Below are 25,453 nucleotides of genomic sequence, written 5' to 3'. Positions count from 1 at the left end.
TTCGGCTGTTGGCTCTTTAGAAGACTGTCTCTGGCTTTATAGGACTCCATCCCCAGGGAGGATCACCTAGGGAGGGATTTGTGGTTATATAGACACAGGGACAGGGAGAGAAAGAGACCCATCTTCCCTCCTTGTGAAAGGATGAACACTGAATTTGGAATTTAGTCTGGAAGTTGACCACTTTTATTCTCTGGACTTCAATTTCCTCATCTAAAAAATGAAATAACAATTGTTTTATTTTTGATGGATTATTGGGCTCAAATGAGATAACAGATTAGAATTTTTTTTTTAAGCTCTCCATTTCTCTCGAGAGAAGTTCTGTAGTTCTTGGCAAATCTTTCTTTCTTTTTTTTTTTTTTTGAGACAGGGTCTGTCACTCTGTCGCCCAGGCTGGAGTACAGCGTCACAATCACATCTCACTGCAGCTTCAACCTCCTGGGCTCAGGTGATCCTCCTGCCTTGGCCCCCTGAGTAGCTGGGACTACAGGTGTGCGCCACCATGCCTGGCTAATTTTTATGGGTTTTTTTTGTAGAGACAAGGGTTTGCCATGTTGCACATGCAGCTCTTGAACTCCTGGGCTCAAGCAATCTGCCTGCCTCAGCTTCATCAAAGTGCTGGGATTACAGGCATGAGCCACCACACCCAGCCCTAGAAAATTCTTTCTATATAAACTCAGATAGAAGCGGCTCTGCTTTAGGAATTGATAGTAAGTGCAGACACACCTTCAATTCATCTCATGTAAGTGAACAGAGTGTGAATATCTACCTATGTATCTATCTACCCAGCTACCTATTATCTGTCATGATGAACTTCTTTTTTTTTTGAGATGGAATTTTGCTCTGTTGCCCAGGCTGGAGTGCAGTGACATGATCTCAGCTCACTGCAACCTTCTCCTGCCTTTGCCTCCCTAGTAGCTGGGATTACAGGCACCCACCAGCATATCTGGCTAATTTTTCTATGTTTAGTATAGACAGGGTTTCACCGTGTTGTTCAGGTTGGTCTCGAACTCCCGACCTCAGATGATCCACCTGCCTTGGCCTCCCAAAGTGTTGGGATTACAGGTGTGAGCCACCATGCCTGGCCTCATGATGAACTTCCCAAGAGTTACTGAAATAGTGGTGGGGGTCAGTTTTTCAAGGGTGATTTAATGTGTAGTTCTTAGCTGGGGGTAATTTTGCCCTGCAGGGACATCAGGCACTGTCTGATTACATTTTTGGCTGTTATAACTAAGGAGCTGCTACTACTATCTAGTGGGTAGAAGCCAAGGATGCTGCTAAACACCCTACAGTGAACAGGACAGCCCCAGCCCCCACAGCAAAGAATCATCTAGCTCAAAATGTCAATGGTGCCTAGTTAGAGAAACCTCGATTTAATGTAAGGCTCAATTAAATACTGAAACTTAGACAAGACTCCTTGACAAATCCTTTGAACATCAGGGTTTGAGGTGACTTACACCAAAATTCCATGCAATAAAATTGCAAATTATATCCGTCCTGGGCCACATAGTGAGATCCTGTCTCAAAACGTCAAAAAACTAGCCAGGCATGGTGGCGTGTGCCCATCGTCCCAGCTACTTGAGAGGCTGAGGTGCAAGGATGGCTTGAGCCCCGGAGGTCGAGGCCACTGCACTCCAGCCTGGGCAACAGAGTGAGACCCTGTCTCAAAAAATTTTGCAAATTAGGAATTGAAGTAGAAAAACAGAAAGAAAAAAATGAAGAAATAAATATGTTAATTATTTCAATCAACATAATTGCTATGGCTCAAATGAGTTTCCTCTAAGGCTAAAAAGAAATCATAATCAATTGTAGTTTTGATTATCAGAAAAGATAATTCCTAAGGAGAATCGCTTTTCCCAAAATAAATTGTAGCTAAATTTTCATAATAAAGTTTTTTTTATAATATGGGGAACAATGAGTGATATGTTGACGGGAAGGACAATGTTTTTAATATTTGTGCAAAAATGTTGCAGTAAGTTCCATACGGATATTTACTAAAGTAACTTTGATTAAAGCTATGAGGGAAATATTAAGATGAAATTTTGTTAAGGTGATTCAGTGAGGGACTGTATTAACAGGATTCCATACGGAGCCTTCTCAAGGTCTAATTTGATAATTCTGAATTATGGTACCCTGGGGGAATATAAGGTTTAAGTAAAGGCACAACTGAATCATGGCCTAGAGCCTTTATTATGTTATTTTGAACTCACATGAGCCCAGGAGTTCAAGAGCTGCATGTGCAACATGGCAAACCCTTGTCTCTACAAAACACACAAAAATTAGCCAGGCATGGTGGTGCACACCTGTAGTCCCAGCTACTCGGGGGGCCAAGGCAGGAGGATCACCTGAGCCCGGGAGGTTGAAGCTGCAGTGAGCTGTGATTGTGATGCTGCATTCCAGCCTGGGCGATAGAGTGACAGACCCTGTCTCCAAAAAAAAAAAAAAAAAAAAAAAAAAAAGTATATTTGTAAATATACTGTTTCTAAAATAATGATATTTTTTGTGATATTAGTCATGCATCCTAAAAAAAAGCCTTTTAAAGTCAGTTTATAGTATATTCACTGAGTTGTGCAACCATTGCCACTATCTAATTTCAGAATATTTTCATTGCTCCCAAAAGAAACCCTGTATCCATTAGTAGTCACTTCCTATTTACCGCTTTCCCATGTTTCTGGGATCGTGTCCATTTTAAGTTTTGTGTATGGTAAGAGGAACGAGTCCAATTCACTCTTTTGCATATGGATATCCAGTTGTTTCAACATCATTTGTTAAAAAGATTATTCTTTTTCCCATTGAATTGTCTTGGCACCCTTGTTGAAAATCAGTTGACCAGAAATGTAAGGGTTTATTTCTGGATCTTCAATTCTATTCCATTGATCTACATGTCTAGCTTTATGCCAGTACCACACTGTCTTGATTACTGTAGCTCTGTAGTAAGTTTTAAATTTGGAAGTGAGTCCTTCAAATTTTTTCTTTGTTTAAACAATTGTTTTAGGCTGGGTGCGGTGGCTCACGCCTGTAATGCCAGCACTTTGGGAGGCCAAGGGAGGAGGTGGATCACCTGAGGTCAGGAGTTCGAGACCAGCCTGGCCAACATGGTGAAACCCCGTTGTTTCCACTAATACAAAAGTTAGCTGGGCATGGTGGCATGTGCCTGTAGTCTCAGCAGCTAGGGAGGCTGAGACAGGAAAATCACTTGAACCTGGGAGGCAGAGGTTGCAGTGAGCCGAGATTGCGCCATTGCACTCTGCCTGGGTGACAGAGTGAGGCTCTGTCTCAAAAACAAAACAAAACAAAAATAATTGTTTTGGTTATTTCTGCTCCCTTGTATCTGCAGATGAATTTTAGTTTTCTTTTTTTGTGATGTCTTTTTAAGGGGTTTGGTATCAGGTTAGTACTGGCCTTGTAAGTTGGGAAGTACTTCCTCCTCTTTTTTCTGTAATGGTTTGTGAAGAATTGATACCAATTTTCCTTAAAATTCTGTACATCTATCAGTGGTCATCTGGTCCTGGGCTTTTCTTTGTGGGACGTTTTTTGATTACTAATTTCGTCACCTTACTTGTCTAGATCAATTTAGATTTTCTGTTTCTTCTTGAATCAGTTTTGATAGTTTGTACCTTTCTAGAAATGTATCCATTTTAGTTATCTAATTTGTTTGCATACCACTACTTATATTTCTTTATCATTCATTTCTATAAAGTCAATAATAATTCCTCTCTTTAATTTCTTTTTTATTAGAGAGAGAATCTCACTATGTTGCTCGGCCTGGTTTTGAACTCCTGGGTTCAAACAATCCTCCTGCCTTGGCCATCCAAGTGGCTGGGACTACAGGCCTGTACCACCAATACCTGTTTTGTTTTTTTTTGAGATGAAGTCTTGCTCTATCACCCAGGCTGGATGCAGTGGCGCAATCTCAACTCACTGCAATGTACGCCTCCTGGGTTCAAGGGATTCTCCTGCCTCTGCCTCCTGAGTAGGTGGGATGACAGGCAGGCACCACCATGCCTGGCTAATTTTTGTATTTTTGGTAGAGACGGGGTTTTACCATGTTGGTCAGGCTGGTCTCGAACTCCTGACCTCATGATCTGCCTGCCTTGGCTTCCCAAAGTGCTGGAATTACAGGTGTGAGCCACCGTGCCCGGCCACCAATACCCTTTCTTTGTCACTCAAAAACATCTGAGGTCTCTTTCTTTTTTTTTTTTTTTTTTTGAGACGGAGTCTCACTCTGTCGCCCAGGCTGGAGTGCAATGGCGCGATCTTGGCTCACTGCAAGCTCTGCCTCCGGGGTTCATGCCATTCTCCTGTGTCAGCCTCCCAAGTAGCTGGGACTACAGGTGCACACCACCATGCCTGGCTAGTTTTTGTATTTTTAGTAGAGATGGGGTTTCACTATGTTGGCCAGGCTGGTCTCAAACTCCTGACCTCAAGGGATCCGTCCGCCTCGGCCTCCCAAAGTGCTGGGATTATAGGCGTGAGCCACCGTGCCCAGCCTCTTTCATTTTTGATGTTAGTAATTTGAGTCTTCTCTCTAATTTTTGGTCAGTTTAGTTAAACGTTTGTCAATTTTGTTGATATTTTCCAACAATCAAGTTTTGGTTACATTGATTTTCTCTGGTGCTTTTTTTATTCTCTAATTTATTTCTACTCTAATCTTTATTATTTCCTTCCTTTGTAAATATGTTATTAAATGTTTGCATAATACCCCCATCATTTGGATGTGTTATAAATAATATCCCAGTTTTGCTGAATATTTTAGATATTTCTGAATATTTGCTGATATTTTAGAGCTTTAGATATCCCCCCCTCCATTTTTTTCCCATTATTAATGATATTGGCCAGGTTCATGCCAGTAATCCCAGCACTTTGGGAGGCCAAGGCAGATGGATCACTTGAGCTCAGGAGTTTGAGACCAGCCTGGGCAACATGGAGAAACCCCATCTCTAAAAAGAAAAGAAATATATATGGGTGAACATCTCCACGTAAGCAGAATTTTCTGTTTTAGATTTTTGTATAGGGTAGTAGTTAGTAGAAATGGCTTTGGAGCAACACCATGTCCTTCAGTTTACCCAACTACGTGACTGTGGACAAGTTGTTTGTGTTTGGACTTCTTCATCTGTGATGTGGGAATGGGAATTTGTTCTTGGGTATCTAGGTTATGTTATAATTAGGATTGCTTTCCATCATTGAAATATCTAGGGCAGAGGATGTGAACAGTTCTAAATAAACTCAATACATAAAGAAATATTTTCTATTAGTTCCTTTCTGTGAAAAACAGGGAAAGAAAATAAATGCACATATGTAAGAAGCCACCTCCAAAGTTCCAAAGTAGGTATTTCAAGAATGTGATGGTCTTTTTTTTTTTTTTCCTTTTTCAAATTGGCAACAATTTGAAAAATCTTGCAGGTGAACCACATAGACTAGAAATATGGCAAAAATTAAGAAAATGTTAGGTATGTCTTGAATGCATAAAATATATGTAGATACTAGTCTATGTGTTATTTGACTATGTTATTGGTAAGGCTTCTAGTCAACAGTAGACTATTAGTAGTTATGATTTTAGGGAGTCAACTTTTTTTTTTTTTTTGAGGCAGGGCCTCACTCCGTTGCCAAGGCCAGAGTGTAATGGTTCGATCTCGACTCGAAGCAACCTCGATCTCCTGGGTTCAAGCGCTCCTCTCACCTCAGCCTACCAAGTAGTTGGTACCACAGGTGTGTGCCACCACACCCAGCTAATTTTTTTGTACTTTTTCTTTATTATTAATTATTTATTTTGAGACAGAGTCTCACTCTGTCGTCCAGTGTGGAGTGCAGTGGCACCATCTCGGCTCACTGCAACTTCCGCCTCCTGGGTTCAAGCGATTCTCTTGCCTCAGCCTCCAGAGTAGCTGGGATTACAGGTGCCCGGCTAGTTTTTGTATTTTTAGTAGAGATGGGGTTTCATCATGTTGGCCAGGCTAGTCTCAAACTCCTGACCTCAGGTGATCTGTCTGCCTTGGCCTCCCAAAGTGCTGGGATTCCAGGCGTGAGCCACCGCGCCGGGCCTGAGTGTTGAAACTTATACTCAGAGTTTTTAACGCATGAGGGCTGGCTACCTCAACACCCACACTGGTTAAGGGTCAACTGTATTTTTTATTGTTTTATTGTTATTTTTTTCTTAAATATTTTTGATCCCTGGTTGGTTGATCTGAGGATGCAGAACTGAGGAGGGAACGTGGCTACATGTTGTTGGGGATAAAAAGGTAAATGTGACTCTACTTTTTCTCCTGGAGCTTGAAATCAGCCTGTGAGTATCTGAGTTGGTAAAGCTGGATGAGGTTAGAGCTGAGCATAATTTTTGTTTCTAAAGGAGAGATAAAACCAAGTATCTCAGGAATTGAAAACAGCTATTAGGTACCCCTCGAAGTGATATCTGAGATCCTTAGGGTCCTCAGTCTTCTTTAAATGTATGTGTATTTTAAAAATGAAACCAAGGTCATAAGTGTAATTAAAGGTACCCTAAAGAAATCACATTAGTTTTGAAATGATCATGAGGAATCTACAGCATTAACTTTAGGGAACTTTTTATAAAGCCCCAAGAGGTTTCACGAAGTTGCTCATCTCTGTTGTTAATATGAGCTATTTAAGTATATTTAAGGAGTGTAGTGACAAAGAGACACGTGGAAATAGCAAGATGTTTCTGGTTTGCTCCACCTTAAAGTCTTGTTCACTTTCTTTTTTCTTTTTTTTTTTTTTCAGATGGAGTTTTGTTCTTGTTGCCCAGGCTGGAATGCAATGGCGCGCTCTCAGCTCACGGCAACCACTGCCTCCTGGGTTCAAGCGATTCTCCTGGTTCAGCCTCCTGAGTAGCTGGGATTACAGGAATGCGCCACCACACCCGGCTACTTTTGTATTTTTAGTAGAGATGGGGTTTCTCCACGTGGATCAGGCTGGTCTCACACTCCCGACTTCAGATGATCCACCTGCCTCGGCCTCCCAAAGTGCCGGGATTACAGGCGTGAGCCACTGTGCCCGGCCAAAGCCTTGTTCACTTTCATTTTGTGGCTGCCGCTGTTGTGAAATTTGCAGAACCTCAAGCTGTTTGGACTCCATCTTCTAGGTTGAATTAGATTACAGGTAATCTCATGGTGGAGGTGTATTTTGGATCGACTCACTTTTGAAATGTTTATGAAAGAAATTCCTTGGCTTTGGGACTTCCACACTGGAGCTGGCAATCAGTATCACTTTAATTTACCTATCACAGTGAGGCATCTCTGCTCTGAGGAAAACAAAACAAAACAAAAAAGAAGAGCTAATGGTTCTGTTTTGTTTTGTTGTTTTAGAGACAGGGTCTTGCTCTGTTGCCGGGGCTGGAATGCAGTGACATCATCATAGCTCACTGTAGCCCTTCATCTCCTGGGCTCAAGTGATCCTTCTGCCTCAGCCTGAGTAGCTGGGATGGGACGACAGATGCACGCCACCACACCTGGCTAACTTTCTATTTTTGTAGAGACGAGGTCCCATGCGAGCCACTGTGCCCCGCCTTTTAAACAAATTACCATAAGGAAGCAACATCTTTAGCAAATACAAGATCATAAACATCCTTCTGGAGGTCTTGAGATGTTGACTGTGGTTTATAGGGCAGTGAAAATCTACCTACCTGAGTGGGGCAGTGAGACAGGAGCGTCACCTATGATCCTTCCAGTGAGCAATTCTTTCTGGTGCCGGGAGCCCAAAGGAAACTCAGTCAACCAGCTGTAGATGGGCTTGTTCCGAGTTTGTTCTCGAAGTCAGAACTGCCAGCTCTGAAAATAGGTCACAAGTGACTGGCCGTCCCTGGGCTGCTCACAGGAAGTAGCTGCAAAGGTCAGGGAAAGTTTTTAACGACTATACAGGCCAGTGAATGACAGGCTTTGAGGGCCCTCTCTTCTTGGCATCTGAAACAGGCACGTGGAGGAGCTGCCTTGGAGACAGAATGACAGCTGTGGTGATGTGAGCCTCATTCCTCAGCCCCATACAATAGAGGTCTCTGCAAAAAACCCAGTTCTTTCTTTTTTCTTTTTTTGAGAGAGAGTCTCGCTCTGTCCTCCAGGCGGAGTGCAGTGGCGTGATCTCGGCTCACTGCAACCTCTGCCTCCCGGGTTCAAGCGATTCTCCTGCCTCAGCTCCCGAGTAGCTGAGATTACAGGTGCCCGCCACCACGCCTGGCCAATTTTGTGTTTTAGTAGAGACAGGGTTTTGCCACATTGGCCAGGCCGGCAAAAAGGCCATTTCTATACAGAGGAATCATCTTGCAGGACTCAAGGAATGATTAAGAGGAATCTACAGCATTAACTTTAGAAACTCGATGCAATATTCCCAAGAGGAGTTAAGGTTGGGATAAGTAATCTCTGAATTAATTTCAACCTCGAGATGTTGCGATCCTATGAAGTCACAGACATATTTATTTTTTCTTTGTTTGAGATGGAGTCTTGCTCTATAGCCCAAACTGGAGGGCGGTGATGTGATCTCGGCTTACTACAACCTCCACCTCCTGGGTTCAAGCGATTCTCAGCTTCAGCCTCCTGAGTAGTTGAGATTACAGGTGCCTGCCACCATGCCCGGCTAATTTTCGTATTTTTAGTAGAGATGAGGTTTCACTATGTTGGCCAGGCTGGTCTTGAACCCTTGGCCTCAGGTGATCTGCCTGCCTTGGCCTCCCAAAGTGCTGGGATTATAGGCGTGAGTGCCATGTCCGGTCTAGATACATATTTCTATGAATACACATTTGCACGGATCATTTGTTACTGAAGTTTATGCCTCGTGCTTGAGAATGCTACTTCACTGACACAATTGTTATGGTATAAATGTGAGAGGATAGTTACAATCTGGACACTATTTTTTGCTTGTCTTATTGGCCCAGCGACCAGCTTGACACTGGGGACTATGAGTCTCCAAATAATAACCAATGTCTTACTCCAAACAAACAGACAGGATACTGTGGAGCCAGGGTCAGCAAACATTTTCTGTGAAGGGCCAGATAGTAAATATTTTGGGCTTTGTGGGCCATATGGTCTCTGTCACAACGATTCAACTCTGCTGTTGTAACGAAAAAGCAGTCAGACAACATGTAAATGAATGGGCATGGCTGTGTTCCAGTCAAACCACAAAAACAGGCAGCTAGCTTTGGTGTGGGGCCCGAAGAGCTTGGACTCTGAAGCCAGGTTCAAATCCTGGCTTTCTCACCTTCTAGCTCCGTTACCTTAAAGAACTTCATTATCTTCTTTGTATTTTAGTCTTTTCATCTCTCAATTAGTGATAGTACCTAACAGTGTTGTTATAAAGATTAAATGAGTTAAGTCTGTAAAGTACTTAACAGTGCCTACCAAGCAGTAAGTGCTATAGCAGAGTGTGTTAGATAATTAAACATCCTGTGCTGTGGGTAATATTATTCTCATTACGATTTGGATTCAAATAAAGAAATACATGACCTAGAAGAAGGCTACGACTTGAACTCAGTTTCCCCATCTCTAATATTAATACAATTGCACTTTTCTCATCAGAGGACAAATCATTACATTGAAACACAGGGAAATTCCCCATGACAGCCTATGAATCAGGCCTTGGCCCCTAAAGCCAAAGTCTTTTTTTTTTTTTTTTTTGAGATGGAGTCTCACTTTCTTGCCCAGGCTGGAGTGCAGTGGTGTGATCTCGGTTCACTGCAATGTCCGCCTCTGGGGTTCAAGTGATTCTCCTGCCTCAGCCTCCCGAGTAGCTGGGATTACAGGCGCCCACCCCCACGCCCAGCTAATTTTGTGTATTTTTAGTAGAGATGGGGTTTCACCACATTGGCCAGGCTGGTCTCGAACTCCTGACCTCAGGTAATCTGCCCGACTCAGCCTCCCAAAGTGCTGGGATTACAGGCATGAGCCATTGCACCTGGCCAAGCCAAAATCTTAAAGGACTACTTGTATTTCTTCTCTCCCCACCCATACAAGGAATTATTATACACAGCAGTGTGCTGGGGCTGGTGTGTATTGGCTCACTCGTGCTGGCTATTAAATTTTCAGGAATTTGGGCCAGGTGTGGTGGCTCACACCTGTAATCCCAGCACTTTGGGAGCCATGGTGGGCAGATCTCGTGAGGTCAGGAGTTTGAGACTAGCCTGGCCAACATGGTAAAGCCCCAATCTCTACTAAAAATACAAAAATTATCTGGGTGTGGTGGCGGGCACCTGTAATCCCAGTTACTCAGGAGGCTGAGGCAGGAGAATCACTTGAACCTGGGAGGCGGAGGTTGCAGTGAGCCAAGATGGTGCCATTTTACTCCAGCCTGGGCGACAAGAGCAAAACTCCATTTCAAAAACAATAAAATAAATAAACATAAAAATTTTCAGGAATTTCGTGAAGCAGTAGGGAAACTCTTGGTAGCTTGAAATTGGCTGTGGTGGGAGCATTTACAGCATTAAATTGGCAGGCACCACACAGTCAGAGCTTTTAATCTCTTGGAGAACTAGGTTCAGCACACTGGCCCTACGCCAGCAGTAAGCACTCCTCCAGGAGGGACCCCATATCCTGAATAGCTAGTTGGTAAACAATATTCAGTGTCATGTGAACTGCCATATCCTAGGGCACCATGACCTCAGAAAAATGCCAGGCGCATGCTTTTGCCTCATGGCAGAGGCAAACAGTTTTTACATGCTTTGTTTAGAGACAGAAACAAGTCAGTGATGGCCCTGGACTGTGATTTGTAGACATCTGACTTAACAGTCCTGCTCTCTGTTCCCATTCCAGTACACACACACACACACACACACACACACACTGGCCTGCGTAGGTCAAGCTAAATGGGAACTGAATGGCTTAGGAGGCACTAAAAGAAAGAGAGATAGAGCTTGTTGGGCAAACATCATAATCATAATCAAAGTACTTTCTTTTCTTTTTTTTCAGACGGAGTCTCCCTCTGTTGCCCAGGCTGGAGTGCAGTGGCATGATTTAGGCTCACTGCAGCCTTCACCTCTCAGGTTCAAGCAGTTCTCCTGCCTCGGCCTCCCAAGTAGCTGGGATTACAGGCACCCGCCATCATGCCTGGCTAATTTTTGTATGTTTAGTAGAGACGGGGTTTCGCCATGTTGGCCAGGCTGGTCTCGAACTCCCAACCTCAGGTGATCCACCTGCCTCAGCCTCCCAAAGTGCTGAAATTACAGGCATGAGCCACTGCACCCAGCCTCAAAGTACTTTTAATGGACAGTTTTTCTAGGAAAGGCAACGAGTGCTGTGTTTGTTTTGTTTGCTTGTTTTGCCATTTTTTAATGGCAAAAGGTCTTCATAATCTAAACATGTGACCTCCAACCTTTTGTGGAGGCAGCAGAGGGAATACAAACAAGGGCTGAACTGAGTCAGAGATTCTTAGATGAGACACTCCCTCATGTGAAGTTGTGAATCTCATTTTTCTTCTCTATAAAAGGAGAATCAAAACAATTCCATTGCTAGTCTGACATCGTTGTGAAAATCAATGCTAACTTGTTCTCCACTTACTCAGCATACTTTCTGACTACCGCTGTGTGCTGTGAGGGGCTGAGGATCCAGATGTGGCTGAGGAAGGTCCTGGCTCATGAGGAGCTGGAAGTCTGGGTGCTTAAACAGATAATCCAGAGTTTTGATGCGAGATGGTGAATCACTCTGGCTTCATTTGGTTGTAGTGGTCAAGAGTTTGGCTCTGGAGCAAAGTGTCTGGGTTTGAATCCTGGCTGTGCTTTTGGGTGAGTTATTGAGCATATCTTTTTCCATTCTGTAAAATGGGATTGTTAAGCTTTCCTCAATTTCATCTGTAAGCAGAAATAATAATAGTACCTCCTTCCTAGAATTGTTATAAAGATTAAATGAGATCATATATGTAAAGTTTCTTCAGTTTCTTCATCTATAAAAATGAAAAGAATAGTAACTACTATTTTTAGTGTTGGCATTGTTGTGATGATTAAATGAGATAATACATGAATGTATTTAGAACCTCAGAAAATAAAAACATGAATAAGGTAGACTCATGGAAAACAAAAACACTAAATTGGTGCTTATTCAAGGTTGTAAATGCAGTGAGACAAATATGCACTAAAGAGGGATTCTTTTGTTTTATTTTTTGAGATGGAGTCTTGTCAGGCTGGAGTGCAGTGGCACGATCTCGGCTCATTGCAAACCTCCACCTCCGGGTTCGAGTGATTCTCCCACCTCGGCCTCTTGAGTAGCTGGGATTATAGGTGCCTGTCACCACACCTGGCTAAGTTTTGTATTTTTGGTAGAGCTGGGGTTTCATTATGTTGGCCAGGCTGGTCTCGAACTCCTGACCTCAAGTGATCCACCCGCCTCGGCCTCCCAAAGTGTTGGGATTACAGGGGTGAGCCATGCGCTCAGCTAAAGAGGGACTCTTAGCCTGGGAGTCAGGGAAGGCATTTAGAGATGATATCTGAGATGGTAAATTCATTCATTCAGTTATCCATCAGGTGCAAACATTTGAGTGTCTATCACATGCCAGGCTTCATCTAATGCTGGGTCTACAGTGATAAACCAAACTGACTTATTTCTTTACCAGTAGCAGCACAAAGAGATGGTTTGGGTGGGGATGGGGGATTTTTTTTTTTTTTTTTTAAGAGCTGAGATCTCACTATGTTGCCCAGGCTGGAGTGCAGTGGCAAAATCATAGCTCACTGTAAACTCAAACTCCTGGGCTTAGGCAATCCTAGAAATCCTCCCACCTCGGCCTCCCAAGTAGCTGGGACTACAGGCATCTGCCACTGTGCCCAGGTGAGAATGATATTTTATGTGCCCATTTCCCATAATCCCAAAAGTCCTTCTCACATTCACATTTACAAAAATAAATAACCGTTATTTTTTCAATCTTACATAAGTGTCATACAACCACAGCCTTGAGATAAATACAATAACAACACAATAAAAATACTATAAATAAAAATGTTTGCATAGCATTTACATCATATTATAAGTAATCTAGAGATGATTTAAAGTATAGATGATGGGTTGTGGTGGCTCATGCCTGTAATCCCAGCACTTTCGGAGGCTGAAGCAGGTGGATCACCTGAGGTCAGGAGTTCAAGACCAGCCTGGCCAACATGGTGAAACCCTGTCTCTACTAAAAATACAAAAAATTAGCCGGGCGTGGTGGCGGATGCCTGTAATCCCAGCTACTCGGTAGGCTGAGGCAGGAGAATTGCTTGAACCCAGGAGGCGGAGGTTGCACTGAGCCAAGATTGTGCCACTGTACTCCTGGGTGACCCAACGAGACTCTGTTTAAAAAAAAAAAAAAAGTACACGGGAGGATGCATATAGGTTACATGCAAATACTATACCCTTTTATCTAAGAAACTTAAGTATTTTTGGATTTTGGTATCCACAGAGGTTCTGAAACCAATTCCCTGTAGATATCGAGGGACAACTATATATGCATTTAAGCCCAAAGTTGAACTTATAAGTTAGTCAGGCAAGAAAAAAAGGGAAGGGAAAGAATAGATTGTACAAAGACCCTGAGGCAGGAAAGAGGTTGGTGCATTTGAGGAATTGAAAAAAGGCCTAGTGTAGTTGGAGTAACCTGGGGAAGGGGTCTGTGGTGAGAAGACAGGGAGAGCAGAGGAGTGCCAGTGAAGGGGGAAGTGGTGGACAGGTCACATCCTGCACTGGACTTTGTGGACCCAAGAAGTTCATCTAGTATTCTAAGTGAGATGGGAAGCAAGTGAAAGCTTTTATCAGCAGCTCTGCTTGAAGTCACATAAACTAATACTCTGGCTGCTGTGCAATAATGCACTGGAGGTGGGCAAGGGCAAAAGCAGAGGAACCTGCTGGGAGCGAATGTACTAGTGCCAGGTGAGAGATGAGGGGGCATGTCAGGTGAGAGATGGAGGGGGCATGCCAGGTGAGAGATGGAGGGGGCATGTCAGGTGAGAGATGGAGGGGGCATGCCAGGTGAGAGATGGAGGGGGCATGCCAGGTGAGAGATGGAGGGGGCATGCCAGGTGAGAGATGGAGGGGGCATGCCAGGTGAGAGATGGAGGGGGCATGCCAGGTGAGAGATGGAGGGGGCATGCCAGGTGAGAGATGGAGGGGGCATGCCAGGTGAGAGATGGAGGGGGCATGCCAGGTGAGAGATGGAGGGGGCATGCCAGGTGAGAGAGATGGAGGGGGCATGCCAGGTGAGAGAGATGGAGGGGGCATGCCAGGTGAGAGATGGAGGGGGCATGCCAGGTGAGAGAGATGGAGGGGGCATGCCAGGTGAGAGATGAGGGGGCATGCCAGGTGAGAGATGAGGGGGCATGCATTATTCTAGTGGCAGTGGAACTGGGAGCGAATGCACTAGTGCCAGGTGAGAGATGAGGGGGCATGCATTATTCTAGTGGCAGTGAAGATGGAGAGATGGGGAAGGATTTGAAATGGACTTGGTGTTGGATTGGATGGGGTGGTGAAGGAGAGGGAGGTGTAAAGAATGACTCCCAGGTTTTGGGCTTCAGCAGTTGTTTGGGTGACAGCGTCTTTGCTAAGGTCAGGAGGCCCAGGAGAGAGAAGCTGGTTTGGGGAAGAAAGGCAACAGTTAAGTTTGGGATAAGTGAACTCATCTGGCACCAGTGAAACACCATGTGAAAATGATAGCAAAGAATGGCCAAGGGACTCTGAGGTGTGGCCTGGGCTGCAGGCATGGGGTTGACATTTTTTTTGGGACAGAGTCTTGCTCTGTCGTCCAGGCTGGAGTGCAATGGTGCCGTCTCAGCTCACTGCAGCCTCTGCCTCCTGGGTTCAAGTGATTCTCCTGCCTCAGCCTCCCAAGTAGCTGGGATTACAGGTGCACGCCACCACGTCTGGCTAATTTTTGTATGTTTAGTGGAGATGGGGTTTCACCATGTTGGCCAGGCTGGTCTCAAACTCCCGACCTCAGGTGATCTGCCCGCCTCGGCCTCCCAAAGTGCTGGGATTAAAGGCGTGAGCCACCACGCCCAGCCTCAGTTGACAGTTATTAATGTACATGCAGATGACAGCTATAGCCATAGTAGATGAGGCCACCAGGGGAAAGCATGTGGATCAGTCCTCTTATCTTTTTTGGGGGACCCAGACACCTTTGAGAAGCTGCTAAAAGCTCCACTTCTTCCTTTGAAAGCATTTGCATCCAAGTTTAAGGAGCTTATAGATCCTTCTGAAGCTGGTCCACAACTCTTGTAAGGTCAAGAGATGTCAAATTAAAAACAAACAAACAAACAAAAAACAACAAACCTTGTATAGACACAGGAATGGATCCTGGGTTGAGCCCTGGGGAACAGCAACATTTAGAGAAGGACAGGGGAAGCACCTGCGGAGGCTGAGACAGAGTAGACAAAGAGAAACGGGGAGGAGGAATTCCAAAATACAGTATGTCATCAAAACTAACAGCAAAGTGTCTCAAGGATAGGAGATGCATGCTGCTGAGAGAACTAGAAAGATAAGGCCTGCGAAGTGTCCTCCGGAGTTGGCAACAGTAATATTCTGGGGAGGCCTAGCCCCTGGAGTTGGCCTAACAGCAGTCATTTTTGTGGAGAGCTAGCTCTGTTAGGAAGAGGCTTTGCCCCTCTGGAGTGGGAAAAGAGACCCTGGGGCCGATGTAGGATGATGCGCAGATTTGCTGCTGGGAAGATGAGGATGTTCCCTCTTGATGGTGTAGGTTTTCTTAGTGAAATAGGAGGTAAGGGGACAGTGAGAGGGAAGGGCATGCAAAGATGGGGGTTTTGAGGATGGAGGAGTTGTGAAATAGCCTTTGTGAGAAGTGAAGTCAGACCTTACTAGCATGACTGTTACCCCTGTGCAGCTGCAATCAGGGTTGGCGCTTACAGTGAGTAGGATCAGAGGAGGGAAGCAGTGGGCTTGGACCCAGAATCATCATGACTTGAGAACCAGTAAGCCTTCCAGAACTACTCCAGACTGTTCCACTCCCTTTCTCTTGCCTATGTTGGGTTTCCCCTTTTTCTTGCACCTTCTTTTCCCTCAACCTATAAACATGCTCAAGCCTTTCCTGGTGACTCAGCACTTCCTCTAAAGCCAGTGTCCAAATTTTTTTTTCACCATTCTCAAAACATCTGTAACAGAAAAGTTTTTGGAATATCCAACTGCTCTTCTCTTTTTCCTATAGCTTTCCCTTCTTGCCTGGCTGCATGTTGCCTTACTTTGGCTGCACCTCGAATTCTGGGGCTCTTTGTGATCTTTTAAAAGCCCGAACGTGTTGACAGGTTCATGCTGGGTAGCTTGGAGGTATACACTGCAGCCAGAAGCCTAGGGGAACTCTTAGGATTTTAAATGGAGTGCATTGTAGTTCACTCTGAAGGCTGAATTTGTCTAACAGTTCAGGCTGGAAAGGATGGATGCCAGTGGGAACCACTGTAGGAATTTTTTTTTTTTAGATGGAGTTTTGCTCTTCTTAGCCAGGCTGGAGTGCAATGGCGCGATCTCAGCCCACTGCAACCTCCATCTCCCAGGTTCAAGCGATTCTCCTGCCTCAGCCTCCCAAGTAGCTGGGATTACAGGCATGTGCCACCACGCCCAGCTAATTTTGTATTTTTAGTAGAGATGAGGTTTCACCATGTTGGTCAGGCTGGTCTTGAACTCCTGACCTTGTGTGATCCACCAGCCTCGGCCTCCCAAAGTGCTGGGATTACAGGCATGAGCCACTGCATCCGGCCCACCATAGGAATTTGAGGCTTATTAAGGAGGTGAAATAGATAGGACTTGGTGATTGGGTAAGGCAGAGGGCTGAATTAAGAATGACTCACTCATTCCCAACTTTCTAATTCTGATGACTGTGGAGATGGTGGTGCCAACAGCTAAGGGAGGGGCAGCTATGAAAGCAGAGAATGAGTTCAGTTTTGGAAATGTCCAGTTTGGGGTGTCTCTGTGATATCTAGCTAGAGCTGCCTGGCAGGCAGGTGGATATTTGGTTCTAAATTTTGTGGAAGGGGTCTGGGTTGGAAGTTGCTAACTTGGGAGCTGCATCCATGAGGATGCAGGCAATCCCAGAAGAATGAGTGAAGTGAGAAAAGTTGTTGGCTTAGAGTGGAATCCTGAATTTAAGGTGCAGATTCACAAGTAGATGCTACCAAGGAGGCAGAGGCTTTACTTACCTTCATGTGACAATTGAGAGGGTTCACTCTTCTGAAACCAAGGTAGTAGAGAGGTTCCAGAAGGTGAGAGCCATCCCAAGGTGTCAGTTGTAGCAGAAAGAACCAGAGAGATAAGGCCTGAGGAATGCTTGCAAAGTTTGGCAAAATGAAAGTCACGAGTTACTCTTGCCTGAGCAAGGTCTTGAAGGGTTAGAGTTGGGGAGGAGAAGCCAGAATGCCAAGTGTTGAGAAATGAGGAAGCAGAGGCAGCCAGGGAAGACCCACTGTTTGAGGTCCGCATGAAACACTTGGAAGCTAGTTGGAGGGGGCATTTCAGGAGGAGGTTGGCTTGATGATTTTGTTTTTAGGACTTGGAGAGGCCAGCCTGTTTAAAGGCTGAGAGGAAGCGGCAAGGCAAAGAAGCCTGGGAGGTGGGGGAGGAGGATTTTAGGGCCAGACCCCACCCAGACCGTTTTTGTGGTTTGCCCAACACTACCACACCCCTTATCTCATTTAATCCTTTCAACACCACGAGGTTTGAAACAAACAGTGAGGTATGAAACAAAATGGTGAGGCCAGGGATTGGGAAGAGAAAGCTGTGGCTCCATCTCGGTCCAGCGTGCTGTCCACGCCAAGAGGCGGGCAGAAATGCCAGCCTCACACAATCTAGGGGACCAGGGGTGGCTGTGGCGCGCTCCTGCCCGCGGGAGGTGTTATCAGTGTCGCGGACTCGGGGCGGTGTGCTGCCCCAGTGAGATGTCATCACGTGCGTGGACCAGGGGTGGCGGCCCTGGTAAGTGTCCAGGGACTAAGGGCTCTCTGCTCCCCAGGTGTGGTGGACGGGGTCCGCGTGCATGCTATCCTCTAAGACGCTAAGGCGGCTGAGTTCTGTAAGAAGCGGCAAGAAGAACAGTCATGGAGCGGGCCGGGCACAAAGGGCGCAGCCCAGGTGGCTCCAGGCGGAAAGATGGCCGCAGCCCGAGGCTGCAGGTGGCCGGGCGCGCTCTCTGCGCTGGTCGCGGAGAGGACGCCGCGAAAATCAAACCCGCGACTTGGAAATCCGGCTGCGGCCCTACCCCGAGATAAGTCTTCTGCGGAGGAAAGTATTCAATTTGCATCCAGACGGTCGGAAGAGGCGCCTTCCCGTCGGAGGCGAGCCGCGGGCGCGTGGGAGCTTTCTCGTGTGCGCTCCTCCCTGCCCTCCGGCTGCGGCCGGGGCGCAGAGTCCGTGGTCATATGAGAATGACAGTTTTTTGTTTGTTTGTTTTGGCGGGGGCGAGGGTGGCTAAAGGAATGAAAGAGCCTTGCATTGGGAGCTGGGCTCTGGTTTCCTCTCCACCGTTCTAGCACAAGCTTCCTCCACGACCATGACTCTGGGCAACGTCTGTCTAGTCACTGAGCCTCAGTTTCCCTGTTCATAAAATGGGAGCTTGGACTATGATGTTGTCATAGCCCAAAGGGAATGAAGTGGGATTTGCCGTCCCATTTCATCCCACCAGAAAAGCCGCCCTCCATTAGCCAGCCCGGCCTGACACCCAGCGTTTTTGGACGGCCTCGCCTCCCCTCACCTGCCTCTTTCTTTCTTTTGCCCGTTCGAGGGTGGCAAAGGCGATGGGTGGGCGGGGCCTACAAATCGCCCCGCCCCTTCCCCGCCTCCTGACGTCGCCCTCGCCCCTCCGCCCTCCGCGCGGGGATGAAGCCACCACGTGACCTCACATCCGGCGCGGGAGTCCTGAGCCCGCGCGCGCTCCCCCGCCTGCCCGCCGGCTCTCCCCGCAGCGTGATCGGGCGCCGCCGCGGAGGGGAGGGGGGTTCTCTACGTCGCTGGCGGCGGGGGGCCGTTTCGGAGTGCAGACCGCCCCCCTCCCCTGCCCACCTCCCGCCGCCCTCCCTTGTTCTCGCCCTGCCGGCTGCACGCTGCCGCCGCGGGCGCGGAGGAGGAGGAGAGCGCGGACGTCCCAGGGCCGGCCCGGCCCCGCCGCGGCGCCTCCTTCCCTCACCGTGAGCCGCAGCGCGCGGCGCCGGCCGAGGGCAATGGGGCTGGGCTGAGGCGAGGCGGCGGCGGCGACAGCGGCGGCCGGGTCCACCGCGGCCCCTGGGGCTGGTCCGGCCGCGAGGGAGGCCGCGGAGGAGGCGGCGCGGCGGCGGCCGGTGAGCGGCCCCGGTGAGCGGGGCGAGGGGCGGGTGGGCGGCGGCGACGGGGGAGGTCGAGGAGGCGAATGGTGTTGTCGGGGCGGGGGGTACCGGGCGAGGTCGCTGCCAGCCTTCTCCGGCCGGAGTTGGGCATCGCGGGGACGGGGAGTGTCGGGGACAGGTGAGGCCAGGGCAGGAGCCCACGCGGTGGGTGCGAAGGCCTGGGGGGGACGCGCTGCCTGCCGGGGGCGAGCGTGGGGGCCGGGCGCGGGGTAGTTGGTAGTCAGCCCTTGATCGGAAAGTCCTGTGGGAGGTGGAGGTCCTGTGGGCAGAGGCGGTAGGGGTGCTGGCAGGGCCCTCGATGGGTCTGTGCGGGACCGTAGCTCGTCCTCAGCCGTGGAGTATGGAGCTGCTTGCCATCTCCGCATTTTACAGATAAAAGGAGTGAGTGCCGTGGAGGAAAAGTGACTTCTGACTTGCCTGAGGCCTCCCACTCGGACTCTGTGGCAGTGAGGACTAGAAAAACCCAGGGCCCGTTCCCCTAGCAGTGCTCTCGTGGCCACTCTCGCTATGGCCTGTCTCTCCATTCCCTTCACAGAGTCAGGTTCTGGTGGAAGTATGACCTCTGGCTTTTTTGGGGAGGTGAGGGGTAGGGATGAAGGGGAGGGAATCGGGTTGGGATTGGCAGGAACTCAGCTGGGGGCTTCCCGGTTTGGAAAAAGCTTTGTGACAGGTGTTTATTGTTTCCTGTTCCCATAGATCTGACAGACATCCCTGAATCTTGGTGTTTGGACATAGGAGGTATGAATCACTCACATGATTAACCGCTTTTAATCATCAGTGTCTTAGAGCTATATTTAGTGGTTATATTAGTGCAAAATGAATGGGTATGGAGTCGTACACCTAGAAACAGACTTGTGTTCCTCTATACAATTCTAACTAAATGAGTAGAACATACCTGGGTATGTCATGGCTATTTTAGATCTATGAGGCAGGAAGTTAGAATTTAAAGAATCTAAGAAATGCAGGGACTTGAAAGATTATTGCAAAATAAAGCCTTTAAAAAGTTTCGTTGCTAAAATGAAAGTGTTTCGATTTGATTCCTTTGAAGGGTGAGTACATAATGAACAGTGCTCTGTCTTTGGTTAGAACTCAGCCTCTTTACCAAGGCACGTGTATTAATTTTGTTTCACTGGAATATATGTGACATTATTTCCTCTAGAGGTTTGTTGCTTTGCTGAATAGACTACAGTTGCCAAAAATCAATGTGTGTGGGCATCTCATCCTGGTTTGCAACCCCTTTAAGGCATATCAGTGCTTGGAAGTTGTTCGAAATAGTAAACCTATTATTAATGATTGTTGTAGAACATAACTTTTGCTACTATCTTTGATTCGCATTATCCTACCATTAGATCAGGCAGAGAGTGAAATAGTTAAGTGAGATTTTGAGCCTTGTTAGAACAGCAGTGCCTGGCTTTGGTCAGGGGATTGGGTAGGAAAAGTGACACTATTTGGTTGCTTTAAGTTTTTTTTTTTTTTTTGAGACGGCATCTTGCTCTGTTGCCCAGGCTGGTGTGCAGTGGTGTGAACTCGGCTCACTGTAACCTCTGCCTACTGGGTTTCAGCGATTCTCCTGCTGCAGCCTCCTCAGTAGCTGGGATTTCAGGTATGCGCCACCACGCCCAGCTAATTTTTTGTATTTTTAGTAGAGACAGGGTTTCATCATGTTGGCCAGGCTGGTCTCGAACTACTGACTTCAGGTGATCTTCCTGCCTAGGCCTCCCAAAGTGCTGGTATTACAGGCGCGAGCCACCGAGCTTAGCGGTTGATACTTACATAGTTAGTTTAGGTCACCAAATACACAGCACACGGAATCCACTTTGGATAAACCACATTATCAAGCTCATTTTGAAATCCTATTTCTGTCTTCAAGATTTTCGAAATTATAAACCACTTTGTTGTCATTCACAGGTATAAAGTTCTTATTTCCATTATCACTCAGACTGAGAAAAAAGACAGAATAAAGACAAAGTTCCATAGGGCGTCCCCATCACTGCTCATTCTCACTGAGTTTGACCATTGAGTAGGTCGTATATCTATAGTGATATGATCTAGTGCCTATCTCCTAAGATTACTATTTATCTTAGGAATAAAGCATATTCATATTCTAAAACCTCATATTCACAGTAGTTACACAACCACCACGTTATGCAAGCATAGTTTGATTCAATATATGGAATGGAAGAAGGAGAGAAACCATTATGTGCCAGGAAAAGTGCTCCTTTCTTTACATATGGTCTCAACTAATTCTCAACACTTTCAGGTAACAGTATTCTTCTTTGTTAAAAGAAAAAAATCAAAGAAGTTAAGCAGCTTACACTATAAGCGACTTTGAAGACAGACAGAAACCTAGCTCTGTGTTAATGTGCTTAACATAGAGGTTTCTGTCTCTGGGTTTATGAGGTTAGTTGTATGTGACTAGGCAACATAACATCTCTGAACCTCAGATTCTGGTGATAAATCAGATATGTCATCTTAATAGGTGTCACACACTAGATCACCTTCTTTTAGCACACAACTGTGAACTGTTTTAACTGTTTTCTTTGATAGGTGATAAGCTGCCAACTCCTATTCCATTTGTCATCCATTCAAATATAGCTCCGTTTAACTCTTAGATATTTTGTACCCATCCTTTTCTCCCTTCTCTCTCCCTTCTTAGAATCATATTTCTTATTTTTTAAAGTTTTAAAAACAGTTTTTAATACTGCTCCTTGCAGAACAGGGCTACCCGATAGGCAGTGTGCCCAGAGTAGCCAGAAGAAATTGGAAATTATATTTCTTCTTGGTGTTACCTCTGAATGTATTCTGAATATGCCATATCTCATCTGGATCCAAGAGGTAGCTGATGGGATTTAGCCTTGGTTTTGGAACATAGTTTTTGTGAAAATGAAGCTAATTGGCCTATGGAGAGAATAAATCTGTAGTCAAAACCATGTTGAGTTTTTTTTGAGATAGGGTCTTGCTCTGTCTCCCAGGCTGGAGTACAGTGGTTCTGTCATGGCTCACTGCAGCCTTGACCTTCTGGGCTCAAGCAGTCCTCCCCCCTCAGCTTCCAGAGTAGCTGGGACCACAGGTGTGCGCCATCACACCCAGCTAATTTTTTTTTTTTGTAGAGGTGGGTTTTCACCATGTTGCCCAGGCTGGTCTCAAACTCCTGAACTCAAGCAGTCCACCTGCCTTGGCATCCCAAAGTATTAGGGTTACAGGCATTAATCACTGCACCCCATCCTTTTTTTTTTTTTCCCCAGAAAAAGAGTCCGCTCTGTCACTCAGGCTAGAGTGTAGTGGTACGATCATGGCTCACTGCAGCCTTGAGTTCCTGGGCTCAGGCGACCCTCCTGCCTCAGCAACAAGGGTAGTTGGGACAACAGGTGTGTGCCATCATGTCTGGCTAATTTAAAAAAATTTTTTTTTTTTTTTTTTTGAGTCGGAGTCTTGTACTGTCATCCAGGCTGGAGTGCAGAGATGTGATCTCCACTCACTGCAACCTCCACCTCCCAGGTTTAAGAGATTCTCCTGCCTCAGCTTTCCGAGTAGCTGGGATTACAGGTGCTCACCACCATGCCTGGCTAATTTTTTGTATCTTTAGTAGAGACGGGTTTCACCATGTTGACCAGTCTGATATTGAACTCCTGACCTTGTGATCCGCCCGCCTCGGCCTTCCAGACTGCTGGGATTACAGGCGTGAGCCACCACGCCCGGCCTTTAAAATTTTTTTGTAGAGACGAGTATCTCGGTTTGTTGCCCAGGCTTGTCTCAGAACTCCTGGCCTCAAGTGATCCTCCTGCCTCAGCCTCCCAAAGTGTTGGAATTACAGACATGAGCCACCTTGCCCAGCCAAAACCATGTTCTAATTAACCACTGAAGTTCAGATAGCATGCAAGAAGCAGGAAATTGTTAGGTTCTCGTTTGAGTTTTGTTGATCATCATATTTTGAGAGTAGAGAAATAAGAGAGGTTCAGATTTCTGCCACATCATTTTAATTAAGATTTAGGTTTTAAAAAATGAATACGTTCTGTGCTCAAATGAATCTGGAGAAAAGCAGATATTTGTAAGGTAGAAGAAGGTCCTAATCAGTTATCATCACTAGATAACCAGTGATTGTAAAAGGAGTTAAAACTATTTGTATTAGTAGGTTATGCACAGTGACTCATGCCTGTAATCCCAGTGCTTTGGGAGGCCAAGGCAGGAGGATGGCTTGAGGCCAGGAGTTTGAGACCAGCCTGAGTGACAAAGCGAGACTTTGTCTTAAAACAGAACCAAAAATAATTTGTATTAATAAGGTTAAAAATAGAGGTAAAATGAGACAACATGAGTAAATGGTAATTGGAAAAAATGATCACTGTTATGATAGTTTAAAAAATGACTTTATGGTAATCAGTAAGAAGGGAGAAAAACGGAAAAAAGGAGAGAACTGTCCAAATAAATGCCTGACACTGAGGAAAGTTGTTCGAGGATGGGGATTGCTGCAGTTTCCATAAAACGATTCTCTAGAGGGAACTATGCCAATACCATATCTGTTAACATCCTAGACCCACAGAACCATATTGCAGCCTTTGCTAGAGTCTGAGATGGTAAAACATTAACTCGAATAGTAAACGTCAAGACCGCAAAATTAATCTGTCAATCAGAATTTTGTCTTTTTTGTTGATTCTTACACTTACTCCCTGTGGATCTTGGTTTTAAATGATCAATTGACACTCAGACACTAGTTAGATAAGAAATTAAATTTCCAGAAAAAGTCAGTTAAGTATGTAAAGTAGAATTTCCTAATTACGTGGTCTGGAAATTGCTGATGTCTACAGAATCTTTCTCAAGTTTGAAGTAAAAACACTTGTAACTAATGTTGGATGGTAAGGTGAAAGATGGTTCTAGCTCAGTGAGTTTTTCTTATTTTTTTCACAAAGGAGTTGAACATTGAAATAAAGAGGTGTGAGACTGGAAAATAATGCGGAGAGATCATGGATTATTTAGATTAGTTCCTTTTTAGAGAAGAGGAAAGCGAAGTGACAGCATAAAGGATCTGGGATTAGAACCCCAGATCCTTTCTCTAGCTTGGGTATTCCTTTCACCCTTGCTTTAATTTTGTACTGTGTAGTAATGGCACATCTCAAAACTTTTGCATTTTTTTTTTTTCCGTTGAAAGCCAACTTTTAAGGGTTGCCTTTGCTTGCTTGACAGACTTCTTGAAACAAACTATTTTTAGTTTGTTTAAAATGAGTCATGGAATTGCTCCCACATATTTGTCTAAGGGTGGTTTCTTTATAGCATCCCTGTTGCTCTGTTGTTTTTTTTTCCATTTGTGAAATAGGATGAAATATATATTAGTTATTTATTTTGATATAAAAGACAAGTGTTTTGGGTCCTAATTTTTTTCTCATTGATCTAAAGAGCTGAATAAAGTGCAGTCACTGCTCATGGGGCCTTTGGGCCTAAATTCTCAGATAAAAATCCTGTGTAGTCAAAATTACCCTTGGAAAAAGTCTTTTAAAAAGGCACCAGTTTGAAAACTGGTTGGAAACTGACATTCTGTCTTTCAACTCCAGCAGCCAGTTTTTCCTGTAGTTTTAGAGAGGTCCCTTTTTTGGTGAGCTGGAATCCTCATCAGCTATGTGAGACCGTTTTGACAGGTGAATGGGTCTTTAGATTGACTGAGCATAGCAGATTTATAGTCTTCATTTCATGCTCACTCTGGGACAGGGATGTAAAGGAAGGCATACTATCATCATTATTTAAATTATTTTTCTCTGTTGCTTCCCCCCAGAGTGTAAGTAGTTGAATTGGTTTTAATTAAGTGCATATATGATGTGACTCCACAGTGTGAATAATGGAGAAATAACTTAGGTCTTTATGAACATCTGCTGTCTCCCTAAGGTTATGCTACAAAAAGATCTAGTATAATTAAAAGGCTAGGTAATAAAGTTGAGAATATTAGGAGATTATTGGTACTTTCTATCATTCTGAGGGGATACTCAACTACTTTGAGTGCTTTTGTTTTGTTTTTTTAAAGAGTAAATTTATTCCTTACTGCTAGCAAGATCTGCATTGTTTTAAAAGAGCAATATAAATTATTAATGGATTCCATGAAATTTAAAGTATCTGAAATATTACTCTGGGGATAGCACAGTAAGAAAACAGGAGTATGTAAAAACACGATGGTGGCTAAAAACTTAACAGTCTCATGTCCTG

At 45.4% G+C, this 25,453-nt stretch overlaps 1 protein-coding gene and 1 long non-coding RNA gene across 6 annotated transcripts in view; one reads left to right on the top strand and one right to left on the bottom strand.

The window, feature by feature from the left end:
* The window catches only part of LOC134733190 (uncharacterized), a 29,620-nt gene extending 10,987 nt beyond the window's left edge, over positions 1 to 18,633 (bottom strand). For both annotated transcript variants that reach the window (XR_010116715.1, XR_010116716.1), the window contains exons 1-2: positions 17,093 to 18,633; positions 7,634 to 7,831 (exon numbers count right to left, since the gene is read on the bottom strand). This is a non-coding gene — a long non-coding RNA (uncharacterized lncRNA). The remainder of the gene's footprint in view (positions 1 to 7,633; positions 7,832 to 17,092) is intronic.
* A 149-nt stretch (positions 18,634 to 18,782) lies between these two features.
* The window catches only part of ATP13A3 (ATPase 13A3), an 85,440-nt gene continuing 78,769 nt past the window's right edge, over positions 18,783 to 25,453 (top strand). For 2 of the 4 annotated variants that reach the window (XM_063622000.1, XM_063621996.1), the window contains exons 1-2: positions 18,783 to 19,235; positions 19,964 to 20,005. The gene's annotated coding sequence lies outside the window, so the exon portion shown is untranslated. The remainder of the gene's footprint in view (positions 19,236 to 19,963; positions 20,006 to 25,453) is intronic. The other 2 variants (XM_063621998.1, XM_063621997.1) reach the window with 2 other exon arrangements.

The sequence above is a fragment of the Symphalangus syndactylus genome, chromosome 17 (assembly GCF_028878055.3).
Source record: "Symphalangus syndactylus isolate Jambi chromosome 17, NHGRI_mSymSyn1-v2.1_pri, whole genome shotgun sequence".
Lineage (NCBI taxonomy): Eukaryota > Metazoa > Chordata > Mammalia > Primates > Hylobatidae > Symphalangus > Symphalangus syndactylus.
Note: the sequence above shows the minus strand (reverse complement) of the source record. Positions and strands in the feature narration are given on the sequence as shown.